The sequence below is a fragment of the Otolemur garnettii genome, unplaced genomic scaffold (genome assembly GCF_000181295.1).
Source record: "Otolemur garnettii isolate 467f Iridium unplaced genomic scaffold, OtoGar3 scaffold00007, whole genome shotgun sequence".
Taxonomy (NCBI): Eukaryota; Metazoa; Chordata; class Mammalia; order Primates; family Galagidae; genus Otolemur; species Otolemur garnettii.
Genome location: NW_003852402.1, coordinates 36,115,462 through 36,123,373, shown reverse-complemented (window position 1 = coordinate 36,123,373; position 7,912 = coordinate 36,115,462). Strand labels below are relative to the sequence as shown.

The window sequence follows — 7,912 nt, the reverse complement described above, 5'->3', positions numbered from 1 at the left end:
TGTGTGTATATATTATATACACATATTATAAACATACATACCACCATATATACACATACACATGTATACGGCGGTGTGTATGTTTATAATATCAAGATATAGGCTATTATATAAGAATTGCTATGGCTCATATCTTCTCCAATATTAATGTTGAAATTTAATCACAATGCAACAGTATTAAGAGGTGTGGCCCTCGGGAGGTATTAGGTCATAGGGTGGAGCCCTTTTATAGAAGGGCAAAAGGATACTAGTAGGTGCCGTTTTACCCTTCCACCTTCTGCCTTGTGAGGACACAACAAGGTACCACCTTGGAAGCTGAGAGACCAGACCCTCACCAAACATCAAACCTGCTGGCACCTTGACCGTGAACTTCCAGTCTTCAGAATTGTGAGAAAATAAATTTCCTTTCTTTATAAATGTCCCAGTCTCAAGTATCTTGTTATAGCCCCACTAAAGGTCTAAGAAGGAAAGATAGATGATCTGAAATTCACTAAAATTATGATTTCTCTGAAGAGGATTATGTTTCAGTTCTTACTTTTCATTTTATATCTTAAACATTTTTAAAACTTTCAAAAATAAACATGTATCACTTTTTATAATCAAGCCAAAACAATAAATGTTCTTTTTGCAATTCCCTTCGGACACTTTCCTATGTTATCCCTTCCAGTTGTCAAGGAACAATTGGTTGCCAAATACCAGGAAATTAACAGCAATTATCACCAGCTGGCTGGCTGCTAGTGGTAGTCACCAGGCTGTAATCTACCCAGCATGGGAGAGAAAACCTTGAAGGAATAAAGTGGATGATTAATCAAACTTGAAACATTAACTTCCTGGGATAGAATATATCAAGCTTTCTCACTGAGCCCTAGATGTCATTCCTGAGAATCTCGTAATGATTTCAGCAGCATCAATCCTTTAAAGCAGATCCCTGATCATTCCATGGAGCAGAAATTTTGTTTTTTGATGTAACATCTAAAATCCTAACAAACAATGAGATATCTTAGTGGCTAGGTGGTCGCAATCATACACATACTTTAATATACACTATTTTTAATGTAATCAGCAACAGGTTCATGTGAACAGAAGGTGGCACTGGACAGCATACTGGCTGTAAAAGTTGGGGGCTAACATGACCCTACACAAACCCTGCCCCCCTCCTAATACGAAGGACCGAATCAGCCCCACCCCTGACATTTTCCCTAAAGGATCCTAATTCACCAAAGCCCTCAGGCAAGCTGTGGAATTTCCCACTCCCTACCGCCCCATATAAAAGAGGTCTCTGTTTCCTGGCACAGATGCCGTCTTAGCTCTGCCTAGGTGGGTTGCTGTTCACCTTCAACAAACCCAACCTAAACTTCTCCACACCCTCCTGATCTCCATTCCTTCCCCATCTTGTTTCTGGGCAATGCTGCTTACACCATTCAATGTAAGTTCACTTTGAGGTTTTAAGGAGATGCAGACAACACCACCCCTCTTAAAAAACAAACAAACAAACAAAAAAAACACCACCCCTCTTCCCTACTCTAATTCTGGTCAATTAAAACACATAACAAGATGTAAGGCAGATAGAAAGCCAAAACAAAAAATTCTGCATTAATCAAACAAAATGTGTGAGCAAGTAGGCTTCCTTGTATTGACCAGCAAGTAGACAGCCTTTATGAACCTTGTTAGGTAGGCTTCATGCTGGCCCCAGCACCGGAGCAGAAGCTGCCGCTGCGTAGCTATGGGTATGGGGAAGCAGAGCAGAATCCTGTTCCCTCTGGGGCAGAGTCGTACTACAGCGGTGGTTCTCAGAGTGTGACATCTGACCAGCAGAATCAGCATCAGCCAAGAATCTGTTGAAAATGCAAATTTACGGAACTGCTCTCAACCTGCTGAATCAAATCTCTGGGGAGGGGCCCAGCGATCTGTTTTAAGAACATCTCTAGGGAATTTGGACTGTCAGTAAAATTTAAAAATCACCTGCATTTTTAGGTGCATGGAGGGAGAGAGAGAGAAGAGAGCTAAACTGTTTGCACATTTCCTCTTTCCCAACTCCCCAATAAAATATTGATAATTCATTCCATATATGTGGATAGAATTACTTGAGGGGTACTATGAGAGCAGTAGGAGGGTTACAGGATAGGAACTTCCTCCAGATTAAAGGAAATATCAGGAGTGGAGAAGAAGCATCTCCCTTGTAATTTTTATAAGTGTTGATTCTATTATTCCATTGAGTTTAAACATTGAGTTTTTGGTTAAATAGGGGCTAATCTACCCCTTTGATATAAATTACAAGAGAATCATTACAGTTTGGCTCTCTCTTTCATGAGGCCACCCCACGCTTTACCAACATTGTTTTAGTATCTTTCTGAGACCATTGATGGACAGTGTAGATTCGGGGAATTTTTAAGTTCCTATAAGCATTTAGATTGCCAAGTAATTAAATTGGTTGAGGGAATTTTTAGAATTATAACTGATCTTTCTAATATGAAAAGTTTAGGGCTAATACTAATAACTATAAAATGTATAGGACTATTTAAAAATTGTTTTTCATAACAAGAAAAAAGTCTTCATTCTTAGCTCCAGAAACTTTTTAACTTAACTCACAAGATTTCTCTAAGAGACCCACAAGCAAACACTTAAATCATGTTAGAGCTCAAAAAAATCTATTTGCAGAATTTCTGTACTACAAGGACTTAAAAATGTGTATAAATGTCTCATTACAAGGGATTTTGAAACTATTAACCTTGACCAAGCCAAATGAGTACTAGGGAGCCTGAAGTGTAGGGCTCAAAGAAGAAATGGACATTAATATATTTTTAATATTATGGATGAGAAAGACCTGGTCATTGAATGACCTACTTTCTAAAATCTAGACTTTTTTGATGTTTTTTTCCCCTTGAGAAAGTAGGAATAGCTTGTATTAGTTCTCCAAAATATTTACCTCCCCCACTTCCTATAAGTGAAGTAGACATCTCTTCCTTGCCATAAAATGTGCAGTATCTCCAGTGGAGGGGTATACACATCTGTCCCATTGATGTTGGGTTTGGCACATCACTGGCTTTAGCCAATGGTATATGAGCAAATGTGACATTTACCATGCCCATATAAAAGGTTTAATGGTCATTGCTTAATTTTGCCAATTTTCTTGCACTTTTACTTTTTCTATGAGAATAGAATATCCTGAATAAGGAAAGATTCTTCAACTTAGATCCTGTAATTAAAAAAAGAAGTATGGAATAGACCTAATGATGGACCAAATGTGACTAACTTCCAAATGGAGCCATTGAGATGGTGGGGCAGTTTGATACAGCACAGGCACCTTGTCAAATGTGTTTCTCATCATATATAAATGGGAAGCATGGGTATTTCCACCAGGTATGATAATCAGATGATGTCAACAATCACCTTCTAAAATGGGAATTCTCTTATGTTTAGATTTAGTTATAGATTCCAGAGTATTGATATAAACCAACTATCATTTTAGGGAGACTAAATTTGGGAAGTAGAAATTTTCTGTATTCTATCCTCTGTCACTCAAATAACTAAATTATTCAAAATGATTTGTGCAATATAATTTTACTTGGAGTAACTTCTGTACAATGGGGAATGGCTGGTCTTCTAAATTCACTGGGCTTGAGTGCACAGTATACTTACATACATTACACAAGACATTTGAATTTTTGAAAAGTAGTCACATTAGCCTAATGTGGCTTGGCCTTCAACTAGTTGAACTACTTGGTCCCCCAGGGTGCAGCTGCTGAAGAAGTCCTAAATAGCTTTAAACACATGAAATCTTCCTAGCTGAGATGCAAAAGAGAAAAAGAGAAGAATATACATTGAATTTTAAATCTTTGAAATTTATCAGCCAGAAATAAAAGTTTTGACATTGGACTATCATTTTTATATTTGGTACCTTAACCTGCAAAAGGATCTAATTTCCTTGAATGTCAATTTTCCCTCAATGATGATGTGAGTGGAGTTCATGTTGAAATTTGGGACATTCTAGGTCGACACTCCATTATTTACACATTTTAGTTTTGTCATATAATGTTATCATGAACTCCTGGTGAACTATATTGGAACAACATGGCTAGAAACAATCTGAAAAGGTAAATAGATGTGGAAAAGAAATTTCAATGTTCGTACAAATGTGACCAAATTTTCTTTTTTATTGTTGGGAATTCATTGAGGATATAGAGAACAAGGTTATACTGATTGAATATTTTAGGTAAAGCCTCTCTTATAATTGTGTCCCACCTCCAAGAGGTGTGTCACACACCATGACTCCCCATCCCCTCCCTCCTTCCCTCTCTCTGCTCCCCATGACCTAAATGTTAATTTAATATTTGATGGGTTTTTGCCTAATTTCTGAGACTTACAGCAATGAGATTAAACTGTTCATTGATTGTTCCAGAAAAATATCCAAGGAAACAGTGGTCTGTACACAGGGAATGGCCTCATGAAGGTAGAATCAGGACCATCTTGGTGGGCTGCTTATGTTTTCCCTCGTGGGGCACAACCACAACATATGTGGTCCATTGGTAAACTTAGGGGGCTGTGAGAGTAAGAACAGCTAAAATGTTCAAAGACTTGGACTCTTCTCTTCATTCCTAATGCTTCTTTACATGTGGCAGCTCCACTATCATTCCCTCTCTCTATGAACCTGTGAAAAGTAATTGGACACTGTTAGCCCTGCCATTTTCTCTCCATTGTTGCTAGAGAACATGTTTCATTCTACCTCCCTATTCTATAAATTGTATACAGGAGATTTTGCCTCTACCAAAGGACTAGATGGGAACATGTTTTAGTTAAGTCAGGCAATAGTGACGTAACAAAGTTCATTGGTTTCATGTTTCAGAGTCTGCTTTGGATCAATAGCACTGCAGGGCCAGTTACTTCCAGGAAATGACTCAGATCACTCAACTTACACCTGGCCGTCGTACCATTGGAATATGTGGCTTTCTGATGATGCCGCTAAGGTGAAAGAAAATTGTACAGCAGCTGTTAAATCTTTGACCTGGACGTGACACATTATATGTGCTGTAGCCCATTAGGGCTGCAATCTCTGCTGTAGCATATTTATAATATTCCAGTGAGCCTTAATAGGAAACCCATTTGCCCTTAACCTATAAACCACATTTACCTGTTTAAAATTTATCAGCAAGGAAGATATTACTTTGCTCATTGTTTTTTTATTTGTCTTGTTTTTTAATTGCTTTAATTTTATATTTGACTTTCTGCCATCCTCACTAACTCCAACAATGAGTACTAAATGATGAACAGGTGGTGGCACCTGTGGCTCAAGGAGTAGGGCACTGGCCCCAAACACTGGAGGTGATGGCTTCAAACCCAGTCCCAGCCAAAAAAAAAAAAAAAAAAAAAAAAAAGATGAACAGGGACCTATATGATTAATGGAAATGGTACAGAATTTCAGAACAAGGAAAGACTACTGTCATTCAGACGCAACCTGGGATTTAAAAGATAAATGCGATTTAGAGCTTTAAATAGAAATATAAACATTTTAGTATCTTCCTATTCCCGAGGCATAATCAGCAGATAATTTTTCTGAAACTATTTATTCTTAATGAAACAAAGACAAAAGAAACATGGAAGCATCAGTGAGTTAATCTAGGGGTTGTGAGAGTCTTGAAATGTAGGTCCTCAAATGTAAGTTTCTTGGATGTCATGTAACACAAAACCATTATTTTTCATGATGGCTTAAAAATACTGTGTTGAATAAGAGATAGATCTATGCAAATACAGACAGATTTCATTGGACAATATGAAAGCAAAAAGGCCTTGAGTGAAATATAATATGCCATTATTTACTGACACCATTCTAAAATAATCTGACACATGTAAGCCTTCTTCCTCTAAGTAACTTTACTTGGAAGTCCAAAAAGGAACCAGGTTACTTTCAATGTCATGTTCTGCATTCACTGGCATAGTAATAATCATTATAGTGGGTTTTTCGATGAAATTTGGTAAATACCAACGTTTCTTCTCTGAAAACTGTTAATCAGGCAATTGTCTGTTGTAAGCCTTTATGTATGCCATGTATTTTTAATCACAAGTCTGAGCCTCCAAGATTCCAAAGCTGGTATTCATTTACTGATCTTTGTAAACATTAATCTGATATTTATGGAGAAACAAATCAATGACTTTTTTCTGCAGTGAATGATTCACTTCTAAGCAAGAAACTATAAAGTACTGAAATTCAATTAAATTCAATATTAAACTTCAATATGTGTATTATACAAAACAGTGAACTGCTTGACTAAATGTTCATTACATACTGATTTCATTAATACTAAGCAGCAGTAATTTAAAGAAACAAGAAAAATTTTTTTGTATAAGCAGACAAGTTTTAGGGTGATTTGTACATATATATACAACATGTGCTACTGTTTCAAAGGACTCACTCAATATTATAGTTTTTTTTGAGATAGACTCTCACTATGTCACCCTCAGTAGAGTTCTATGACGTCACAGCTCACAGCAACCTCAAACACTTGGCTCAGCCTTCCAAGGAGCTGGGACTACAGGTGCCCACGACAACACTCAGTTATTTTTTGGTTGTAGTTGTCATTGCTGTTTGGAAGGCCTGGGCTGGATTCAAACCCACCAGCTGGGGTGCATATGGATGGCACCTTAGCTGCTGAGCTATAGGGGCTGAGCCAATATTACATTTTTTAAAAACAATTATCCCAGATTTGAAAGGTATGTCTTCACTGGTGCACATTCAAATTTTTCAATCTATATTAAAATCATTACTGGTCTAACTTCATTAGAGAAAGCCTACATATTGGTCAAACGGCAAGTGACAGAAAACCAATGCAAACTACCATAAATACAAGAAAGGAAGAGCACAAGAAGAAAGGAAAAAAGTGAGAGAAGGAGAAATGGAGGGTGAGAGGGAGGGAGAAAGAAAGGGAGGGAGTATTAATTATCCCAAACTAAATGGTTTAGGAGGAGGTCTTGTGATTTTCAGGCATAGACAGTGTATTAGTCCTGATTAATTTCTGTTTTTCCAGAGAAACAGAAATAAGAAGAAGAAGAAGAAGAAGAAATAATACATATGTGTATGTATATATTCCTCTAGGTATATATCATATATATTTATATAATATATATTTTCCATATATATACACATATGCATGTATATATGTATGTATGTTTGCATATGGAAAAAGTGCTATATCCTTCATTGCCGAATATCACTATAGTCACCTTTGAAGTAGTCCCCTTGGAAAGCTATCACTGAGACAAGCATTAGTCCACCCTTTCAAGCAATTTTAGAACTCTTTCTCTGGAATCACCATCAAAACTTGATGTCCTGAATGTCATCAAAATGTCTTTTCTTTAATATTTCCTTTATCTTCAGGAAAAGAAAAAAGTCACTGGGGGTCAGATCATGGGTATAAGGAGGATGTTTCAGTATAGTTATTTGTTTACTGGCTAAAAACTCCTTCACAGACAGTGTCCTATGAGCTGGAACATTGTCATTATGCAAGAGCCACACCTTTCTCATGCCAGGATCTTCAGTTAAGGTCTTCCGTTTCTCCATCAATGTTTCCTTGGTCAACTATGCTTCTCACAGAAAAATGTTTACTCCATTTATGCATTGCCATTTTCTTCATGGCATTATCCACATAAACTTGGACTATCATGTTTCCATCTCACTTACATTCTTGCCAACTTTAATGAGAAATATATGAGTGAATATTTGTTGCTCTAATTCAAGCTCCAGCATTCTTGTGACAGCACAAAAACATGCAAGAGTAATGAACTCCATTTAGCAAGACACCACCACACATTGACACAAACACCACTGAGAGACACTTATATATCAATGTTGTGAAACTTTACTACATTGTTTGTACAGTGCTGCCAGTGTGAGTGCATGATGGCAAGTTTATTATGAACT

General features: G+C 37.1%; 1 pseudogene; it reads left to right on the top strand.

The window, feature by feature from the left end:
• The window catches only part of LOC100948150, a 5,480-nt pseudogene extending 4,693 nt beyond the window's left edge, over positions 1–787 (top strand).
• Positions 788–7,912: the final 7,125 nt, after the last annotated feature.